The sequence below is a fragment of the Giraffa tippelskirchi genome, chromosome 12, assembly GCF_054371585.1.
Source record: "Giraffa tippelskirchi isolate mGirTip1 chromosome 12, T2T-mGirTip1v1.2.pri, whole genome shotgun sequence".
Taxonomy (NCBI): Eukaryota; Metazoa; Chordata; class Mammalia; order Artiodactyla; family Giraffidae; genus Giraffa; species Giraffa tippelskirchi.
Window position 1 is genome coordinate 138,599,200 of NC_137286.1, and position 23,342 is coordinate 138,622,541.

The window sequence follows — 23,342 nt, forward strand, 5'->3', positions numbered from 1 at the left end:
CATGAACTGTAGCCCGCCAGGCTCCTCTGTCCATGGGGATTCTCCAGGCAAGAATACTGGAGTGGGTTGCCCTGCCCTCTTCCAGGGGATCTTCCTCACCCGGGGATGGAACCTAGATCTCCCGCAGTGCGGGCAGATTCTTTACCGTTTCACCAGGGAAACCCAAGAATACTGGAGGGGGTAGCCGATCCCTTCTCCAGGGGATCTTTCCGACCCAGGAATCGAACTGGGGTCTCCTGCATTGCAGACAGATTCTTTACCAGCTGAGCTACCAGGGAAGCCAGGAAAACTTCTCTAAGGCGCCAAATGACCAGGGCGCTGGAGCCAGTGGCCGTCAGGGGCGGGTGCCCTCCGGTTCTAGCTGAGGGTGGTTTTCCTTTGGAACCTGCTGCCTGCCGTCCGTCCTTTGCCTTCCACTTGTAGAGTCCATCCAAGAGGAGAAGAAAGGGTCAGACCGGGGGGCTGAGGATAGGGGATGGAGGTGTAAAGCGGTAGTTTTCAGCTGGAGGGTGGGAACCGCTGACTTTTCCCCCTTAGGTCCCTGCCTGCTGGGTCCTTGAATCTTGCTCCCGCCTGCATCGAGTTCCCGGAGCTCCGAGGCCCCACAAGAATCTGTAAAACAGCTGACCTATTCCACTCCTTTCCCGTGCGCGGGCATCGCTCGGGTCCCCGGAGGGGGCGAGTTGGGGTGGGGGTAGAGGACGCCGGGCCGCGGCGGGGGAGGGGAGGTGACCACTGCCCCTCCGGGATTAAGTCCCTCGTGGCCTAGGGTGCTGCCGGAAGCCCGCTCCCGTGGCCCCGGGGAAGGGGATGTGCTCGTGGATCCCCGCACCGCGCCGCGGCCCGCGCGAAGACGGAAAGTCCTAGTAGGTGGGCTCACGGGCGGGGCTCCCTCTTGAACGACCGCAGGCACGACTCGCAGAGTCCCGATCCTGGCCGATCCTCTGCCAGCGGCTCGCGGTTTCACCCGGGCGCTCGTCTCCAGCGTCCTCATCTCGCTTTCGACCGCAGGGGCTGGACTGGCGCGTCCCTGCTGGTGCGGCGCTCTCCCCGGCGCCTCCTGCGCTCTGGCCGGGCGGTGGCCGAGCGGCGAGCCCGGCTCGGGCCGCAGGACCAAGTAAGGCGCGGATCGGAGGTGGGCTCGCCGGGCCGGGGAGGGCGCTCGCGGCGGGCGGCCGCCAGGCGCACCTGCCCCCGGGGCGGAGCGGAGCCGGGGCGGGGCACTCCGGCTCGCAGGGCGCGGGTGCGGACGCTGGAGGGGGCTGTGGCTCTCCCGCTGTGCCCGCGGCTCGGGCGGCGCGGCGCCCGGGCTCCCCCGCCCCTCGCTGAGGGGCCGGCCCAGGCCCGGGGAGGGGCTCGCCTGCCTTCACTTCCCGCTCGCCGGCCTGGAGGCGGCGGTGCCGGCGCGGGCGCAGGGGGTTGCGGGCAGCGCTCGGCTGGCGCGCGGGGCGGGGACGCGGCCGCCGTCCGCTTTGCGCCGCTCCTCCCCGTGCGAGCGGCGCTCGGCCCGGCGTCGAGGCGGCCATGGCGACCCTGAGCCCGCTCCCCACCCACCCCGCCTGCTCCGCCCTCCCCTCCGCCCCGCGCCACCTTTGATGGCTCGGACCTCGGCCGGCCACCGCCAGCCCCGTGCGCGCGTCCGCGCCGCTGCCGCCGCCCGCGGGTATTAATAGCCGAGCGTCCCCGCCGCACGCGCAGCCGGAGCCGCCGCGCCCTCGGCCGCCCGGGGCTCGGAGCTGCGGAGCCGGGAGGCCGGGAGCGGGAGCCGGAGCCGCCCGCGCCGTGGAGGTAGGAGGCGCGCGGCGAACAATGACCGCGGCGGGCGGGCGGCAACTTGTGCGAGTCGGGCGCCCGGAGCCGACCTATCCGGGAGCGGCTGGAGGGAGCTGCGTGGCCCGCGGGTCCTGCTCGCGGGAGCTGGGGCGGGTGGCATCGGGCTTCCTCTTAACTGAGGCGGGAGAGTGGCCCTCCGAGCCCGGGGCAGTAGGCAACAATAGCCGGAGCTCCGGGGCCTCCGGGCCCCGCGCCACCCCTTGCGCCCTCCTCACCTCCGCGGACTCGAGCCCCGGACTCGAGCCGCGGGCTCCGCGCGCGTCCCCACTCGCCTCCCCCCGCCCCGCGGCGCCCTCCCCCCGCTTCCTCCCATCCCACCCGGCGCGCTGACAGCGCCCGACGCGGCTTCCGGACCTCCGGCCGCAATCTGGGTCCCCGAGGCCGCCCGCGGGCCGGGGAGGGGGGGTGGTGGTGGCCGCTGGCGCGGGTGCCACCGCGCTGCCGGGTGCCCGCGGCTCGCCCACGCGCGGCGCGGGGACCCCGGGTGGGTGACAAAGAGGAACACGCCCTCTCCCCGAGTTGGATTTTTGTCCCTCGTTACCGCCAGCCTTTATGGAGACCAAAGTCCCGCCCCCCCCTTTTTTTTTAAAGCAAAGGACACAGATTTTTGTGGTGAGCGTTTCAAAACAACAACTTCTGGTTGTGGTTTTACGGTTTAAGTTCCGGAAACTTTAGCTGTGTGATCCGGCCAGACCCTTTGAGAGTGGGTACGTGTGTGTGTTTTATTCGAGGGGGAACAGGCGTTCCTGGGCATCAGTCTGATGTCGTGTCTGGCAGTGGGAGCCCAGCTCTGGAATCTGTGCAGGGTCTCCCAGAAAACGAGCGAGGAGCGACGCACGAAGAACTGAGGACTCTGGTTATCAGATCCGCCTCTTGAGATGCGGAGAGATTGCCTCGCATCTGGAACAGTTTAGCCGGCTCAGCCTGTCTCTCTCTGATCCTTCTGGAGTACCATGGTGGCCTCTGGCTGTTTCATTTTATGGTCCTGGTTAATGTCTTGCTTGTTAGTTTCCCATGTTTGACTTGCTCGGCCCCGCCCTCCCCTGTATTACTGTTACATCCTGAGCCATGGCTTTTGGGGACCACCATCTCTTCCACCCTGCAGGCAGCGTCTTCAGTTGGAGCCAAACCCCAGCCTAAACCCCGTGGGTTAGGTTCACTGTGCTTTGCGCCTGGTGACTTGGCCAAGCCCATTTCAGAACATCTTCCAGCATTGTCTTGCTTTTCTTACTCATTCTAAACCGGACAGAAAGCAGGAAGAAAGGCCTTTTCGGTCCTGAGAGCTTTGGGACATTTGCCTTAAAAATTGTCCTCACTGTTGTGATCAGGCAGGCCCTTCTGAAGTCTCCTGCTTTTGGCTGTCTTCCATATTCCACAGCCTTCCGGTTGGGGCTTTACCTTCAGCCTTTCGGTAGGGTTGGTCTTCTGGGTATGATAGTTTCTGATAATGCTCTTCATGTGGGCTCAGCATCCACATGGCTCACTTTATATTCCTGCAGCATCCTTCTGCAGCAAGGCACCAGTATTGGAGTTACTCCAAGCACAGTGGAACGTTTGTGTTTTTAGAATGTCTGGCTAATAGATCTGCTTCTGGGTAAAATAAATAGACACATGATTGGCCAGTGGCTGGCTTCCTGGGCGAAGTGTTGGTGGAAATAGTAAGCTGCTAGCCCAGCGCTTCCCGGAATCTCTTCTTTCTTCTTTGTGGATGAGAAACTTGAAATGCCTGGTGATGATGTAGCTCTTCTCCATAGGGTCACAAACTCAGTAGCGTGCCCCCTGTAAGTTGGGCTGTGGTTTTTCATTCAAGGAGCGCTTCCCATATGGGAATCCTGAAGTGAGGTTTATAATGTCCTTTTCAAACAATTAGTCTTTTCCTGGAATTTTATACAGGGATTGAATTCCTTAGGTCATAATAGAATACTAAGGCTACTCTGTGGCCAGATTTACCAAAAGGAGACTTAAAAATCTACCCTAGATAATTTTCCTCTGATGTATTGCAGTTATGTCATAATTATCTTAAGACTACGAGCAACTTGGGTGAATGTTTTTGTTTTGCTTTTCATTTAAAAAACTGTTGGAGGAAATGGTTTCTAAGAAGATACGAATTGAATATAGTATTGAAAGGGTCACTTTTTTTAAGTGGAATTCATCCTCTAGTATTCACTGAACTCTAATAATCATAGAAGAGTTTAGTTCATTTGGAACATGGTATATATTTATAAAGATATATAAATATATATGCATGTGATAGACATCAGAAATGAACACCTTTTTTTCCATCCTTGAGGAGATTAGAGAAGACTGAAGAAGAGATGGGAGCCCAGTTTTTGCTTGCTGAACACTCTTCAGGAAAGATGGCATGTGGGTTTCCCAGAGGATGAGGGAAGTTGTGTGAATTTGTAGGTACTTGGCTGATGCTTTGACAGCATGGTGAACCAGGCATTTCAAACAAACCTTTTGCAACTGACCTTGCGTATTGCAGAGAGCTGCTTAGTGTTTTTGAGAAAGGCACTTTCCCCTTGAACTGAAGATGCTACAGATAAGAGAGGGGCTCTTGTAAACCCAGTGCTTGCCAGGTGGTAAAGAATTCACCTACAATACGGGAGACCTGGGTTCGATCCCTGGGTCGGGAAGATCCCCTGGAGGAGGGCATGCCAACCCACTCCAGTATTCTTGCCTGGAGAATCCCATGGACAGAGGAGCCTGGCGGGCTACAGTCTTTGGGGTCGCAAAGAGTCAGACACGACTGAAGCAACTGAGCATGCACTTGTAATCCCAAAGTACAATCACTGGAGTCCTTTCTGTTGATACTTTGAGTGCCCAGGTATTCCAGGTGTTGCTTACCATTGCCTGGGAAGGGAAAGGGTGGGATTTTAAAGGTTCCTGCAGCTGCACCTCTCCTATTATTTGGTGCTTTTGACTGATAGGAGGGCTCACCAAGCCTGACTGTTGAATGGGCAATGGTGGACCAACTTTTTTTTCCCTCTTTGCTTTTTAATGGTTAGAGTTTCTGCTATGGCCTCACTTCATCATACAGGCCCCTCACTCTGTTTCCGCCAGGTTACTGCCTTAACCACTTCCACATGTCGGGCAAGATCAGAGCCCAATGGTTTCCATTAAAATTACTCGAAATTCTGATTTCACCAGTCCTTTTATGCCAAATGCCGCCTTTGTTTTTAATCAAGAAGCCCCCAGAAACTGTTTATTTTAAAAGTGGAGAAACTGTCTTTTTATAGGCTTCCCTCCTCCAGGTCTAAGTCAGTTAAAAATATTTTGCCAAGTGGATACTTTGAGGAAAAGGGAACAATTGATACCTATTGAATGCGGGAGCTCTAAGCCTTTGATACTTGTGAAATAAACCAGGGACCGTAGGGTACAAGGGGCCTAAAAGTGAGCCCGTGCTCAGTGCCGTCTGTGAACTCAGGCAGTTTTCTTATTTAAAGTGGGATGGAAATTAGAGACAGACGGCAAGATTGGCAATTAAATTAATATGAGAATTCATCATTTACACTGAATTAATTTCATGTGTTAAATGGTCATATTTGTGCATACATTTTCAAACAAAAGGGCCTTGGGCCAAATTAGATTATCTTTTTTCTATTATGTAAAATTCCTCATCCACAAGAGCAACTGCACTCTATGTGTAGACTTTGGGCTTTCCGTAACGGTATCTTAGAAGACATAAATCCAGTATTATGATGCCTTCTGCTTTTTGCTCTCATCATATTGATTCAGGATCTGCTATAGTGCATGGCACACAGCAAATCTTTGCTAAATACTTGCTGAGTGAATAAGTAAACCTCATTTTCATGTCCTTTCAAGTTAGCCTTTAAAATATTTAAGGGAAATTTGATATTAGCCCTGACAAGTTGTTGTTCTCTGGGAATTTGAAAATTTGGTATTTGATTTCATTTCTGTTATCTAATTTAACCATTGAAGTTAACCTTTAAAGTTAGGTATTGTAAAAATATACAGACTCATTTTTAAGAAATCCGACACAAAAAAGCATGAAGGAGAAAGTAAAACCTACCTGAAAAATTTGCTTCTGGGATAACTTTCCTTCTTCCTGAGAGAGGTTTTTTTGGAAGTTCCATGAGTGAGTGTTTATTGGGGTGTGTGCGTGTATCAAGTTGCTTCAGTCGTTTCCGACTCTGTGCAACCCCATGGACTGCAGCTCACCAGGCTCTTCTGTTCATGGGATTCTCCAGGCAAGAATACTGGAGTGGGTGGCCATTTCCTCCTCCAGGGGAATCTTCCCAAGCCAGAGGGTAACCTCAATTTTTGTGGGCCTTGAAATTTGTTCCAGAATGATGAAGTAGCTGGTATGCAATTCTGGATTATTGTTTCTGTGTTCATCCTCTGTCTTCTGGTCCCGTTGTTGCTGTAACGTCCACTGTCAGGCTAACTGTTACTTGTAAACGGTCTCGTCTTTTCTCTCTGGCTGCTTTTAAGATCCTTTGGAGCTCTGCAATTTCACAAAGCCTGGGTGTAATTTCTCCTTTCCTTTCCTTCCTCTGTCTCCTCCTCCATCTTCTTCCTCCTCCTCCCCTTCCTCCATCCTCTTACCCGTGTGTTCCTTTCTGCTGCCCGGAGTATTTCAGTGTCTAGATGTGCTACTCTTTGTTGGTCTGGTCACCCTGGGCCACTCTGGCTTCCAGTCTGGGCTGTTATGAATAAGGCTGCTATGAACATTTGTGAACAAGTCTTTGTGCGGAGATCTGTTTTCCTTTTTATTGCTGGGTCTTATAATAAGTGTATGTTTATAAGAAACTGCCATCTGTTTTCCAAAGTGTTTGCACCATTTTACATTCCCGCCAATGATATACGAGTGTACCACTTACTGTAATCCTCATGAGCACTTGAAATTACCCATCTTTTTCATTTTGGCCATTCTGGTGGATGTGTTAGTGGTATCTCCTTGTGGTTTAATTTTATATTTCCCTGAAAGAGAAATAATAGGTTTTCCTGTGCTTTTTGGCCATTTGTCTATCTTTCTTCTTGACGTGGCCATTCACACTTTGTTCTTTTTCATTGATTTTTGCCTGATTGTTTTATATAGCTTTTGAGTGTAACTGATGTGAAAGAAACCATACATACTTAATGTCATCTTATTTTACAGTTATGGGAGTTCTGTGTATATTCTGCATATAAGTACACTGTTAGATAAATATATTACAAATATGTTCACCAGGCTATTTTTTAATCTCCTTTTTTAACGATATCTTTGAAGAGCAAAATTTATGAGGAAAACATTGTACATGGTCCACTTATTGAGCTTATTAAAGGTCAGAGCATTTTTTTTTCAACTTTGGAAAAATAACACAGTTTTGTGTGTAAGACGTACACTAATATCACTCTGTTCAGGAGGTCAGACCCCCTTTACTTCATGCAGTCTGATTTTTCCTAACTGAAACGGAGTTGAAAAGACATGAAAATGGAAAAAAAAAAACAAAACAACCCTGCTTATTTTGAAAAATCTGAGGAAACAAAGGTGTTTAAGACTATGACCAAATAAACAGATTTCCAAAATTCAAAATTGAGTTGTTTGTTCTTTTAGCACACAGAAGGATTGTGGAAAATAAGTATTTTCAAAGTCAATACCAAAACATGGAGCCCTAGGAAAAAGCAAGATGTAACATTCCAAAAAGAGGTCAGAATGGCATATGCGGGTGCTTGTGAAAGCAGTTTAGTTTTCCTATTTTGGTGTGAATTTTATCATGTTATTTATGTATTCTCCTCATTTTCTGAACCGGATAACAAGCGTTGTCAGATCAGAAAGTATGTTTCCCTGATTTTTGTTTCTCCTGCTCATAGAAGGTAAATAAATATTGCTTGATTTGAATTAAAATTTGTGTCATGACTGAAACAGAAACAGACTCACAGAAATAGAGAACAGACTTGTGGTTGCCAAGGGGGAGGAGGGTGGGGGAGGGATGGATTGGGAGTCTGGGATTAGCAGATGCAAACTATTATGCATAGAATGGATAAACAACAAGGTCCTACTGTAGAGCACAGGGAACTCGATTCGGAATCCTGTGATAAACCATAATGGAAAAGAGAAATGCATACATACATAAATTTAAAAATTTCTATATTGAAAACTCCATGACATTTTAGGATACGGAAGTTAGAGATTGGTATTAAAGGGAAGAAGAGTTGGGAATATAGATATTAAGATGAGACAGATTTGCCCTTCTGTATGTTGTCCATCTTTGTGACGTTGGGCAAGTTATTGGTACTCTTTCCCTAAAACCTCAAGGGGCCTTCAAGAGCGCATTTGTCTTCAAGTGATAGAATCTTGGACTTATTTCAGTGAAAGTCACCAATTAGTTGCCTCAAATAAGAAGAAAGGAAGGGGTCTCTGGTTAAGTGTCTCAGCTCACAGCATCACCCAGGACACAAGTTCTTTCTGTCCTTCTCCCTTGCCATGCCCAGCTCGTTGCTTTCTGTACTTAGGCTTGTTGCCTGGAGGTTAATTACGCTGCTGTAGCCTGATGAGCTGTTTCGGCTGAGGGCTGCTGCAATCCTGGGCTTCTGGGTGTCACACATTTGTCGTCATCAGGAAGTGATGGCACGGCCTTCTTCACGCTCGTTTTGTCCTTAATCAAAGTGCTTCTCAGAAGCCGCCAACGGTTGGTGGTCTTTGAAGAAGGATCTGGGGAGTGTTTCTGTGCTCTCATGGGGATACCTAACAGCTGGACTGAATGTGATATCTGGAATCACAGCAGCCATGTTGTAATCAGCCTTGGGATGAGGGCAAGAGGATGATGGGCTGAAAGATGGAAGCAGAATTCTTGTGGGCATCACTTGGTCACTGATCTTCCTGAACCTGGAGCTTAGTATACTAAATAATAGCAAATTTTGTATACCAAATAATGCAACCCTGACTCGGTGTATTAAACACTAAATTTACCCACTTTCTAATTCTGTTCTTGTCATCCAAAGCATCTTGACTGGTACATTCATTGGAAGAGTTTGTCTTTCTTTTTAAAAAATATCTTCTCTTTTTTGGTCTGTTTTTTAAAAAGTGAAGTATAGTCAATTTACAATATTATATTAGCTTCAAGTGTACAAAATAGTGATTTGATGTTTTTGTAGATTATGCATCATGCAAGGGTTATTAGAATATTATTGACTGTATTCCCAGTGCTATTCATTATATCCCTGTGACTTTATTTTGTAGCAGATCATTTGTACGTCTTAATCCTCTTCACCTAATTTGCCCATTGCCCCCCCATCCCCACCCTTTTTGGCAGTTTTTTCTCTGTACCTGTGAGTCTGTTCCTGTTTTATTATATTTATTCATTTGTTTTTTAGATTCCACATATAAGTGAAAACATTACAGTATTTATCCTTCTCTGTCTGACTTATTTCACTTAGCATTGTTCCCTCTAGGTCCATCCATGTTGTCACAAATGGCAAAATTTCATTCTTGATGGCTGAGTAATATCCCATTGTGTAATATCCCTATATTTTCTTTATCTCTTCTTTTGTCAGTGGACATTTAGGTTGTTTCCTTGTCTTGGCTATTGTGAATGATGCTTTAATGAACACAGGGGTGTGTGTTTATTTTTGACTAGTGTTTGCGTTTTCTTGAAGTAAATACCCAGGAGTAGAAATGCTAGATTGTATGCTAGTTCTATTTTTAATTCTTTGAGGAGCCTCCATACTCTTTTTCACAGGGTCTGCACCAATTTATCAATATATTCCCACCTCCAGTGCTGGAGGGTTCCTTTTCTCTACATCCTCACCAATACTTGTTATTTCATTGGAAGAGTTTGTCTTTCTTTTTAAAAAATATCTTCTCTTTTTTGGTCTTTTTGATGATAACCATTCTGACAGGTTGGAAGACTTGATCTTTCATCTGCCATTTAACATTATGAGAAAAAAGAGTTCTTACTGTTAATTATGTGGAAAGTGGCTTAGTGATCATATCAAGTTGCTGTGAAAGATGAACGATTTTTAAGGACTGTAGGTATTTGATAACATGTGTGAATCTTGTCATTGTATCTGCATAAATTTCACCTTTTCCTCTCATGATGGCCTTGCAGGACATCTACTTAGAATTGACCATTTGGGTTTTGGATTAGGAGATTTGTGAGGCCATTATTAATCAGAGATTAATGTCTTCCTTTATAATCTTGCCAAATCTTTTGATTCTCTGGCATGAAATCTTTTTGGGGGCCAATGTTATTAGTAGAAGGAGCTGCTTGGAAATGTCAGGATTTGGATAAACTAGAGATTTACCACATTCAAAAATTAGACACAGGTATTTGTGACCCTGTAAAGAAAGGTTGAATGATTTTATGATAACCTTAATCCAAGCAAATGAATTGAATGGAAAATATCCAAGTGAAGAACTTGCAGAATATAGAATTACAAGATTCCAGTCTATTTTCTTTTGATTGGTATGACTTTTAAAAAGAAATCTGGTCATTCCCCCACCCATTACTATCAAGATGGTCAGGTGACCAGGGTAATTTGCATATTCACTGCCATTTTATTTTTACTTCATTTTGTGTAAGGATTTATCAACCTAACAGGTATTTGATTGACCAGCTGTGTTGAATTACTAGTTACTATTGGTGCCACAAAGTTAGGGCCCAGTTCTCGGCTGTCCGAGTGTAGCATCCAGACCAGATTGGAGAAGTTATCTAGATAATTACAGTATGACAAGAGCTTTGCAAAAGGTACTGTAATGGTGGAAGTGTTCAGATATTAAGACACTGGATTCTGGTTGGAAGTTGCATTTAAGTTGAGCTTTCAGTAAAGAAGTATTTTTGTTTGTTAACTTGTTTGCTCATTTTAGTATTCCCTTTGTACTGTACTTTTTGTAACAGGATTAGAAAAGTATTCACGTATAAAACAAAGTAAAAATTCCTTGCAATCCTGCTGGTCAGAATTTATGAAAATTAAAATTTGGTTTCTTTCCATTTGACTTTTGGCATATTCAATATGTTCTCAGTATTTGCCTCTCTACATACAGACATACATTTTTTAAAAATTGTGAGAACAATGCATGTATAATTAGAAGCCACTTTCCCGCCTTAACCGCTGTGTATTTTCCATATTGAGTTTTCTTGGAAATGGAAATTTTAATGACTTTATAATGTTCCCCTGTATAATTCTACATAATATACCTAATGTTGCCCTTTATTGGTCTGTTTGTGTTTTTTTTTTTTTGCCTGCAATATTTGAGTGCTGTGACCATCTGTACATAAATCTGTGGAAAGAGGGTTCTTTTGTTGCAGGGGGCAGACACCCACCTTGAGTCATAAGAGGTAGAACGGGGAATTTGGTAGCTCTCAGTACCAACCCAAGAACGGGCCAAGGTGAGTCATTTCAGGAATTGAAACCTTGGTCCGAAGACTCTAGCCACCTGTGGGGTTGGCTTCGTGTTCCTGGTTCTCTCCACTGGCACTTTGGGACAGTTTGCTGGTGACGATGGGGCTGCCCTGCGCATCACAGCAACTGTAGCATCCACTGTTGTTTAGTCACTCAGTCGTGTCTGACTCTTTGCGACCCCATGGACGGTAGCCCGCCAGGCCCCTTTGTCCATGGGATTTCCCAGGCAAGGTTACCAGAGTGGGTTGCCGTTTCCTTCTTCAGGGGATCTTCCTGACCCAGGGATCGAACCCGTGTCTCCTGCCTTGGCAGGTGGATTCTTTACTGCTGAGCCACTGAGGAAGCCCATACCATCCACGGCCCCACCTTAAAAGTCAAGCAGCCCCCGCCAGTCATGCTGGCAATTAATCACACCTTCGCGCATGTTCCATTCCCGAGGATGAAACGTTCACGCCACTCATGCTGGGATTGAGACTCACCTAGTTTGAGCTCCCATCTCCATCCCTCCAGGGAAGGACCCCTGTTTAGGCCAAATGAGGGACCTATTGTGATGGAGGGGTGTATGAGGATGGGGCAGGGATGGGGAGCAGCAGCCTTTCCAGGTGGGTAGGATTGACACACGGAAATAAGGGGAATTAACTTCCTGGGGGAGGGCCCAGCAGGGAAGGAGGGACAGAGACAGGAAGGAGGGCCACCGTCCATACCTCCTGGGGCTGTGCCGAAGCTGGAGGATTCCCATCTCGTCAAGGTTGATGTCTGAGCACCGAGAGCTGCAGTTCTAACCTGATGTTCCCTTGTGAGGGGCGTCACAGTGGTTAGATATCAGCCCCAAACAACCTTCCTCTCGCTTACATGCAGACACACCATCCAGAATGGGAGGAAAGGGGTGGAAATCGATCAGGCTTGCTCAGGGTGAGTCTATAGCAAAGCTGGCCCCTGCAGAAGCCCACCAGCTAGGCTGAGATGGGAGTTGTGCCTCTACGCTCTTTTCTTATCACTTGTGATGACTCTCGAGGTGCCCCCTGCCTTCTGGAATTTTGGCCACGCTGGGTCTTTGTTGTGGCATGCAGGCCTTCTCTGCTTGCAGCCCGTGGGCTCCTCGTGTTCCTGGTGCATGGGTTTAGTTGCCCCGTGGGATGCAGGATCTTAGCTCCCCAATCCAGGGATCAAACCTGCATCCCCTGCATTGGGAAGGTGAATTCTTAACCACTGGACCATCAGGGGAGTCCCATGTGCCCCTTTTCTCCGATGTTGGTCAGAGGCACTTAGTAAGCAAGGGTGTTAGCTCCTGGCAGCCCTAACCAGTCCCCAGCAGACAGGACTGTTTCAACCATATGTTCAGAGAGAAGATACCCATATGTGACCCAGCCAAGCCGTGCAAAGCAGTGTCTCTGTCTCAGTTCCATTGGCTTACCATTGGAGATTATCCACAGAAGCTTTGGCGAGCCCCCAGGGGAGCGCCGAAGGAGGCTGCTGCCAACGGCGGCCTGACCGGTTTCATCCGTAGTGTAGCTCGAGTCATTAGTTACTCCCCGATGTGTGGATTTTGCCTTTTCCCCCAGAGTTCATTTCTGGAGGTCAGGAGCCGTGTCTCAAAACTTCTGTTCTGCTTTCTGGGTACTTAAAACAGAGCCTTTCTTTGATGGATTAATGAGGATCTTATCATAGGATCTCAGGCAGCTGGAAAAATCACAACTCATTAGAGTCTCAATAACTCTTCACAAGTTAGAAAGAATAAAACCGATCTCACTTCTCACAAAGGTCTGTCAAGCACCTTTTACCCAGAGGGCACTATTCCTGAGATTCACATCAGTGAACAAAACAGGCTGAAAAATCCTCATCTTCAAGGGGGCAGTGTATATTTTTTGGTCCAAATTGAGACATTTTTGACACTGAAAGGCGCTAACTGCCTGGGGTGTCAGAACAAAAGGCGCCTAAGTGGATGGTCACCCTTGTGCTCAGAGACTGGCCCAAAGTGGGTGCATGCATGCTTGGTCGCTCAGTTTTGTCTGATTCTTTGCAACTGCATGGATTGTAGCTCGCCAGGCTCCTCTGTCCATGGAATTCTCCGGGCAAGAATACTAGAGCCGGTTGCCATTCCCTCCTCCAGGGGACCTTACCGACTCGATCGATCGAACCTGGGTCTGTTGAGTGTCCTGTATCGGCAGGCAGGTTCTTTACCACTGAGCCATATGGGAAGCCTGGCCCAAAGCAGGGGGTTGGAGGTGGGAGCTGGTTTTCCCCTGAGGCTATCATATGCCCTCAGGATAGTGTGGGTCCTGTGACTTCAGGGATGTACCCCATCATTCCCTCACTGGACACATTTATTGAGAGTCCGTGAGGTTGTGTTTGTGTCCTCCTAAAAGATTTGCTCCCAGGCAAGGCTGTTTGCAGGGACATACAAGGGGGAGGTTTCTCCTCTGGAGGAAAATAATAAATGGAATTGTTTGAGAGACGGTGGACTCCTGAGATACAGATCAGCAGATTCCAAGTAAGTTGCTTGTAGAAGTCCTTTTGATCAGCATTTTTTTTTTTTTAAAGCTTTCAAAATCAACAGGGCTCTAGGCCCTGAAGGTGACTTAACAAGACACAGTTTCTTCTTAAGGGGAAAAAGGAGTTCCGCCCCCTGTAGCGTTCTGTGAGTTTTACCATGTGTATGGATTTGTGTGACCAACACCACAGTCAGGATATGGAATGTTTTAAGCAATAATTTTATTTATTTTTGGCTGAGTGTGGTCTTTGTTGTTGCCTGGGCTTTTCTCTAGTTGTGGTGAGCGGGGCGTGTGGGCTTCTCATTGCAGTGGCTTCTCTTGTCAGTCATAAGCTCTAAGGCACGTGGACCTTACATGCAGCACGTAGACTCACTAGTAGCTCCTGGGCTCTAGAGCACAGGCTCAATAGTTGTGGCATGGGCGTGGTTGCTCGTGGCATGTGGGATCTTGCCGGACCAGGGATCAAACCTGTGTCTCCTGCACTGGCAGGTGGATTCTTTACCACTGAACCACCGGGGAAGCCCCAGGATATGGAACATTTTGAGCAGCTCAAAAAATTCCCATATGTTGTTGCTTTCCTTTGGTTCTGCTTCCTCTGTCCCCTTCCACCATCCCCGTTAACTGCTCATCTTTGCTCTGTCACTATCTGTTCTTTTTCAGAACGTCTTATAAGTGGAATCACATCGTATGAAACTTTTTTGAGACTGGCTTCTTTCACTCACACAGTGCCTTTGAGATTCTTCTGGGTTGTTTTTAATATCACTCTTTCCCTTCGCTTGCCGAGTACTGACTGTTCCGTTGTATGGGTGTACCACTTGTTGAAGGACGTTGGGGTTGTTTCCAGTTTGGGGCAATTGTGAATAGAATGGCTAAATGTGCAGCTGCTAGCAACTTTCACATGCAGGTCTTGATATGGGTGTGATTTCTCCCTGGGAGGTGCCCAAAGGTGGAGTCCTCACCAGCACTTGATGTTGTCCGGGCTTTTCATTGTTGCCATTTGAACAGGTGTGTAGTGGTGTGTCGGCATGGCTGTTTATTTTTTTAAACAAAACATGCTGAGAAAACATCAGTATATGAGAGGCTTATTCAAAGATGTTGACTAAAACGTTTCCTGGACTACCCAGTGGTGGTTTAGACACTAAAGTCGTGTCTGACTCTTTGCGACCCCATGGACTGTATAGCCTGCCAGGCTCCTCTGTTTTGCTGAAAAGTTTCACTTTCGTCTCCGGTTCAAAGGATTTGTTAACAAAATAAGCCACTTCTTATAGACAAATAAGTAATACCAATATTTATTAGAGAATTATCTAGCTTACTTTCAATATACTAACATGAGAAGAAAAGAGAAACAGAAACAGCAGGGGATACTTCACCAAATTGGATTTAGACCAACATCCAGGCCAAGAGTGCTGGGAAGTCCCGGGACATAGCACATCTGGAGTCTCCATTAAGAAAAGGTCCCAGGCAGCACACTGGCTCTGTGGGTGAGACTTCAAAGATTGCAGTTCGGTTCCCATTTATAATCCCCGGAGGAAAACTGTTATCATCATCAATCTGTGAGCAAATAGCAACTCTGGTGTCATGCTAATGTTGTTTGTTTTGTCTTGAAAAACTTGGAATATTGTTCAGCCTGGGGCTTGGTTGGCCAGACCCCCTCCAGGGGCTCAACAATCTCCAGACTGTCTCATCTATGGTGCAGCAAGTCTTGCACTCACAGCAGGCAGTCACTCAAGTCACAGTCAGGGCAGTGTCCAGGCAGGTTAGAAGCAAGGTCAGAGGCCTGTTCTGCTTTGTCTCTGAAGCCTAAAGAAGACTATTTATTTAATTTCCCTAAAATCTGTCCATGGGATTCCCCAGACAAAAATACAGAGTGGGTTGCCATTTCCTTCTCCAGGGGCTCTTGCCCACCCAGGGATTGAACCTGTGTCTCCTGCATTGCAGGTGGATTCTTTACTACTGAGCCACTAGGGAATCCTACAAGCAGAGGCTTGATAAACTGTTAGCTGCTTATTTTTGGAAGGAATAAATCAAAAAGAGCAATTGTGTATATGAAAGCTGAGGCTCAGAATGTAACAATGCCAGCAAGAAATAGAGGTAAGTAGCATGTGGTGTAGATACTTATCTCAGAGACCTGATAGTGTGTGGAGGTTTGATTTGAGTAAGTATCTTGTTAATTCTCCATGTGAATATACAGTGATAATGATTTAAAGAATTATAGAAGCAACTGAAAGGCGGTGTAGACCTGGAGGAAAGAACACAGGCTTCAGGGCATGGATTCATTATCTGTTACTGTGTGACACTCTACTCCCAATTTGAGTGACTTATGTCAGTAGACCCAGTTTTGATCCCTGGGTCAGGAAGATGCCCTGGAGAAGGGAATGGCAACCAACTCCAGTGTTCTTGCCTAGAGAATTCCATGGACAGAGGAGCCTGGTGGGCTATAGTCCATGGGGTCACAAAGAGTCAGACGCTACTGGGTGACTAACACACATGTCAATAGTAACTATTGTCTTTCACAGCTTCTCTGGGGCAGGACTCTGGGAGTGTCTTAGACAGGCAGTTCTGGCTTGGATGTTTGCAGTAGAGATGTCAGCTGGGGTGGTAGGATCTGTTTCTAAGGAAGCTTCTCAGGTAGGCAGCTTGAGTGTCCTTACAGCATGGTGGCTGGGTTCTCCCAGAGCAAGTAGTTCGTGAGGAGACCAAGGTGGAAACTGCCGTGACGTTAATGACCTAGACTGGGAAGTTCTACTTTGTCGCTTCCACAGAGTCTTGATCACACAGGCCAGCCATGATTCAGTGGGGGGTTGACTACACAAAAGTGGGGGTGCCAGGTGGCAAGGGTCATTGGGAGCCATCTTGGAAGCTGGCTCCCATGGGACTGGAGGAAACCTGTGTTACAGAACAGAAAGAGACTCACAGACTTAGAAAACGGACTCCTGGTTGCTGAGGGGAAGGGATAGTTGAGGACTTTGGGAAGGACATGTACACACTATTTTTAAAATGGATACTGCCCCCCCCCAAAAAAAAACCCCTACTGTATAGCACATGGAACTCTACTCTCAATGTTATGTGGCAGCCTGGATGGGAGGGGGTTTTGGGGGAGAATGGATACATGTATATGTATGACTGAGTCCCTTCGTTGTTCACCTGAAACTGTCACAACATTGTTAACTGGCTATACCCCAGTACAGAATGTTTTTGGTGTTAAAAAAAAAGAAATCCCAGAGTCTGCATTATCAGATCCACAGATGGTGGTGAGGGTCAAGGCCTGTGGCGGGGCAACAGTGGCTTTTCCCTGGGTGGTAGGTACCTTAGCAAGGACTGAAGTTTGAAAAGTTGTCAATTTTTCAAGAGGTTGAAAAATTCTCCTGGTAGTTTGATTCCTTTTATTGAAATAATGCCTGCACTTTGCTGTAGGAAGGAGAATCTGAGAGACACAGAGGTGGTTTGTCTGATCGCGTGCCATCCTGTTTGGGTACCACTTCCCTGCTTATCCTGAGGAGCTAACCAGGGTGGGCATCATTCTTCATTCTCACTTGCTGTCTTCCCCTGGCATAGCTCAGTGCTAGGAATGGCCCTCAGTTCTACCAGCTAAAGATGCAATAAGAAAAGTCTAGTGGCTGAGACTCAGCACTCCCAATGTAGGGGTCCCGGGTTCGATTCCTGGTCAGGGAACTAGATCCCACTTACCACAACTAAGAGTTCGCGTGCCAGGACTAGAACAGCCTGCATGCTGCAACTAAGACCTGGCATAGCCAAATAAATAAATATCAAAAAAAAAAAAAAATAGAAAAGTCCATCACCAGAGTGATGGTAGGGAAAACCCAACAGCCCATTAAAACCTATCACCAGAAAATTGCTTGAAAGTCTTCTGCATGGGCTAGAAGTCCTTCTAGGAATCCTATTCGGCTTCTTCTTGGAAGCAGGATTTGGGCTGCCGGTTTTAAACCAGGTACTGTGTTTGACTGTGTGCTTGCATGTTTATTTGTTCTTGTTCTGTCAGCCAGTCCTGTCTGACTCTCTGCAACCCCAGGGACTGCAGCACGCCAGGCTTCCCTGTCCTTCACCATCTCCTGGAGTTTGCTCAGACTCATGTCCATTGAGGCCATGATGTCATCCAACCATCTCCTGTGTCCTCAATTTTTCCCACCATCAAGGTCTTTTCCAGTGAATCATCTCCTTGCATCAGGTGGTCAAAATATTGGAGCTTCAGCTTCAGCATCAGTCCTTCCAGTGAATATTCAGGGTTGGTTTCCATTAGGATTGACTTGATCTCCTTGCAGTCCAAGGGACTCTCAAGAGCCTTCTCCAGCACCACAGTTCAAGCCTTTCCGGTGGCTCAGATGTTAAAGAATCTGTCTTTGTTTAACAGTGTGTTATTTTGTTCATTGTGAATTAAAAAACTTTTGATTTTCAAAAAATTGATTAAAAAAAAGATGATCTTAGTTGTGAGTTTTGGCATCCCCTTAAATTTCACATCCAGGGCCATGCCTCACTTGCCTCACCTTGACCCCACGCAGCCAGTGGCTCTGGAGTCAGAATGAGGACAGTCTGATCAGCTCACGGGAGTTCAGCATCCTTTTCAGCACTGTGATACTATTTTATTTTCCCTTTGAAGACATTTTGGGGGACGAGTCACCAGTCTTAAAGGACACGTCTTGGCCCTTTGCAGTCGCTGCTCTGACACAAGTGATTGGCTCCAAGGTTACTTACAGAATTTCAGCTTTGAGACCCTGACGCCCAGGTCTGATGAAGGCCTGTTAGAGTCTCGGAGAGTGGTGTTTTGTCACTCCGTGTGGATGTGTGGGAGCTGCAGCAGGAAGGAGATCTGTTTTCAACTTAATAGCCACATGACAAAGGACCTGTGCCACGAGGCTTTCCCGGGCGCCGATGCCAGCCTGGCAGTGAGTGCTGTCGCTCTGCTGGCAGGGCTCGTTTGGTTCAGGGCTGTGGCTGTGCTAGCCTGGTGCAGGGGGATGGCTGCCTGCTTCTCCTCTGTGTTGCTTGCAGAGTGGCTTGGGTAACCTGAACAGATCATAAGCCTGGCCTGATGTATATTTCACATGGGAATTAGCTGTGCTTCCCTGAGTCCTTTTTTTGTTTTTGTTTTTTTAATAAAGCTTTAAAAAAGCAGCTTGTTTCTTTTGCATGTCTCTTTTTTAATTGTAAAAATAATAGGATCATTGTAGAACTTTGAAAAGTGAAGGTTCGATGCATGTGACAAGGGCTCAGGGCCGGGGCAATGGGATGATCCAGAAGGATGGGATGGGGAGGGAGGTGGGTGGGGGGTCCAGGAAGGGGAACACATGTAAACCCATGGCTGATTCATGTCAATGTATGGCAAAAACTATTACAATATTGTAAAGTAATTAGCCCCCAACTAAAATAAATAAATTTATAAAAAAAAAAAAAAAAAGTGAAGGGTGGTTTGGCAAATATACACATACACATACCCACACACAGATTGTTCACCTCTTCATATTTGCCTTACATAGTTTTCTTTCCTTTGCTTAATTAAAAAAAATAAAAAAGGTTATTTTAAGAGCAATTTTAGGTCCACAGCAAATGGAGTAGAAAGCAGAGTTCCCATATACCCCTTCCTCACCCCCTACCTCCCCCATTACCAACATCCAGCATTTTCCTTAATTTTAGATTTTTTTTAACTGTTTAATTTTTTTCAACTTTATAATATCTTGTACATTTGTTTTGTGAATTTCTCCCCCCTTAACGTTTCTTCAGTAGTCCTTAAACTAACGTGATTAAGGTCAAAGGTCTCATGAGGTCACTTCCTGTTGACCTTTCTTCAGAGGAATGCAGTTGGGCTCACAGCGGGGAGGGGGGTGGTTCCTGGATGACCTGCCCTTTGAATATTTATCATGTGGAGATTTTGCAGAATGTCCTTATAAGGATGTAGGGGGCTGATGAAGACTCACTCCTTCTGCCTGTCTTATCTCTGGATTCTTTTTTCCTCATGGCATTTGCGGGGAGGGGGCTTGGGATCTACTTTCTATTAGAAGTGTGTAGCCTTCCTCACGAGTTAGAAAATAGAACTGTTGCAGGAGTGTTTCCAGAAACACCTAACGCTGATGGATGCTTCTGGAAGTGAATACCACTACGGGGCTTGCCTGCTTGCCAGGCTGGGGGGTTGATAGTGGTGCAGGATTTCCAAGGGGAGGGACGGGTGAGATCCGGGAACACGGGCTGCCTTCTCAGTGCTGTGTGCCTTTCGCTGGTGTACCTGTAGACACTGGTTTAGTAGGCTCATTTCTGTGTGACTGCTGCCTAGCACAGGCTGTGGCCATCGTCAGTAGCCATTAAATCTTTGTCAAATGAAGGTAGCCGAGACCCTCTTTGGGGCCTTGTTGGTAAAATGACCTCGAACCTCTTAAACTTGAGCCGACCTTCTCACCAGCTGTTGGGCTCCCGTGGTCTGTAAAAACCTTGAATTTATAGTCACACGTTGATGGCAGATCTAAATTTATTCCTCACCCTACCCTCTAGACAGCATGTTAAAAACCAGGGACATTACTTTGCCAACAAAGGTCCATCTAGTCAAGGCTATGGTTTTTCCAGTAGTCATGTATGGATGTGAGAGTTGGGCCATAGAGAAGGCTGAGCACTGAAGAATTGATGTTTTTGAACCTGTGGTGTTGGAGAAGACTCTTGAGAGTCTGTTGGACAGCATAGAGATCAAACCAGTCTTGAAGGAAGTCAACCCTGAATATTCACTGGAAGAACTGATGCTGAAGCTGAAACTCCAATATTTTGGCCACCTGATGCAAAGAACTGACTCCTTGGAAAAGACCCTGATACTGGGAAAGATTGAGGGTAGGAGGAGAAGGGGACGACAGAGGATGAGATGGTTGGATGGCATCACTGACTCGATGGACATGAGTTTGAGCAAGCTCCGGGAGTTGGTGATGGACAGAGAAGCCTGGTGTGCTGCAGTCCATGGGGTCACAAAGAGTCGGACACGACTGAGCGACTGAACTGAACTGAACTGAATTGAACTACCCTCTGACACTGTCTGCTTTAGTATCCCCGTCCTTTAGCTTCTGGCCTTGGTTTCAGTCTCTCAGGCACAGGCCTGCTTAGCCTCTTGGGAAGTTAGAGATGCTTCATGTTTTGTGAGTGGCTGAGACACCTCGCACATCAGAAACCTGACAACAAATGCTTACTTAGAGGAGAAAAAGAACTTATTTGGGGGCCATGATATCCTACGTTAGTGGTCTGTAAATTAAACCTCAGATGGCCTTTTCTAATAGTCTTAATTACCCCTCTTTAGCTGAATTCTGAGTAAACTACTGGATAGTTTGAATCTATGAATAATGCCATCGGCACCAACTCCAGAAATAGTCTTACTTTTTAGCGAACAGTAAGTGTACCTAATTGCCTTTAAGACTGCGGGGGAGAGGAGTGAAGAAAGGATGAGGAAGTTGTCATGTGGGGATTTTGCCTCTATTATTATTTGTTGATTGGCTGGCTACCTAGACCAATTTCTTTTTTTTTTTTTTAACTTTTTATTTTATATTGGAATGTAGCTGATTAGCAATGTTATGATAGTTTCAGGTAGACAGCAAAGGGGCTCAGCCATACATATACATGTATCCCTTCTCCCCGAGACGAACTCCCCTCCCTTTCAGGCTTCGGCCAATTTCTTTTTTGTAAATAAGTTCATTTATATACATATATATATATATATATATATTTTTTTAAGGAACGTCATTTGTCTTAACCGTATGAAGGCTGGTGGAACATCTGGACTCTGTTTACCTGACACCCACCAGTCAGCATTTCAAGGCCTCTTGTTTTTGTGGAAAGAGACATTTTCGCTTGAGACTGAAAGAGCCACAAAGCCTGGGGCGCTCCTTGTGGGTTTACGCTGAAGTGTCTTGATTTTTCCTCATTGAATCTCTTGACTCCTTTGATTTGTGTTTGATTACACAGACTGACACATCGGTGACTTTGACTTTGTATGCACTTTTACCTACTGCTGTGAATCCGGTGGAGGCGTTATTAATCTTCATAGAGCTTAGGTTTTGGTTTAATATGAACCAAGTTCGTATTCTTAATTGTTTTAAGGGTTGCGGAGTGCACTTCACCACCAGGGTAGCTTCCTGCCCTGTCTTCCACTGTGCATTTTGTGTGGAAGGAAAGTCTCCTCTGTCTCTCTGAAAAAGAGCCGGTCTGGCAGGCCAAGAGGTTCCATCAGGAATTGTATCATTCATCTTCAAAATACTTTGAAATTTGGTTTGATTTTTAAATTCTTTTTGACTTTGGTAAAGAATAGATATATATATGTATATAACTGAATCACTTTACTGTATACCTGAAGCTAACACAACATTGTAAATTATACTTCAATCTTTAAAAAAAAGTGGTTAAAAAATACTCAAAAAGTGAATTATAAAAAAATTTATTTTATGTTGGAGTATAGTTGACTTAGTGATTCAGATTCACACACACACACACACACTTTTTCAGATTCTTTTCCGCTATAGGTTATTACAAAACACTGGATACAGTTCCCTGTGCTATATGGTAGATCCGTGTTGGTTACCTATTTTATGTGCATTAGTGTGTATGTGCTAATCCCAAACTCCTAATTTACTCCCTCCTTCCCCCACACCATACTTTCCCCTCTGGTAACTATAAGTTTGTTTTCCACATCTCTAAATCTATTTCTTTTTTGGTAAATAAGATCATTTATATATATATTATATATATATTATATATATTTTAGATTCCAAATATAAGCAATATCAGATGATATTTGTCTTTCTCTAACTTACTTCACTTAGTATGATAATCTCTAGGTCCAACCATGTTGCTGCAAATGGCATTATTTCATTCGTTTTTATGACTGAATGATACTCCATTGTATATATGTACCACATTTTATCTCTTCATCTGTTGATGGACACTTAGGTGTTTCCACGTCTTGGCTACTTTACATAGTGCTGCTATGAACAGTGGGGTGCATGTATGAATCTATTTTTGAACTTGTTTGTCTTTCTAACAATTAAGTGTACTGTAATTTGGCATATCATGCTGATATTGAAAGAAGTGAAAGCAGTCTCAGTGCTTTCAGACAAATTGTAATGCTTGAAGTAGGTGTTGTGAACATGCTGCTGTGCACGTGGACCATCCGGCCTTGGTTTTTAACCCCAGTAATTCAGGGTTCACGCAGTTTGAACTCTGTTAGGCTGAAGTTTGTTTTAACACAATGCTGTGGGAACAAGGTTTGTAGAGCAAATAGTGGAAATAAAGTTACACGGGGAATGTTTACTTTCTTTAAGAAGAGAGACTTTTCCAACACTTTGGAAAGAATCATTCTTGATTCTTGCCCATTAAAAACAAACCTGGTAGGACCTTTATATGATAACCTCCCATCATTAAAAAAAAAAAAAAAGCATATTATTCCAGAAATATTTGATGCATAGCCATTTAACACAAATGGAAGGCAATGGCAACCCACTCCAGTACTCTTGCCTGGAAAATCCCATGGACGGAGGAGCCTGGTGGGCTACAGTCCCTGGGGTCGCGAAGATTTGGACCCGACTGAGCGGCTTCACTTTCCCTTTTCACTTGCATGCATTGGAGAAGGAAATGGCAACCCACTCCAGTGTTCTTGCCTGGAGAATCCCAGGGACGGCGGAGCCTGGTGGGCTG

At 46.2% G+C, this 23,342-nt stretch overlaps 1 protein-coding gene across 4 annotated transcripts in view; it reads left to right on the top strand.

The window, feature by feature from the left end:
* Positions 1–840: 840 nt before the first annotated feature.
* The window catches only part of FARP1 (FERM, ARH/RhoGEF and pleckstrin domain protein 1), a 300,983-nt gene continuing 278,481 nt past the window's right edge, over positions 841–23,342 (top strand). For 2 of the 4 annotated variants that reach the window (XM_081548929.1, XM_081548930.1), the window contains exon 1: positions 1,388–1,788. The gene's annotated coding sequence lies outside the window, so the exon portion shown is untranslated. Of the gene's footprint in view, positions 1,118–1,387; positions 1,789–2,424; positions 2,541–23,342 lie in introns of those variants that run through there. The other 2 variants (XM_081548931.1, XM_081548932.1) reach the window with 2 other exon arrangements.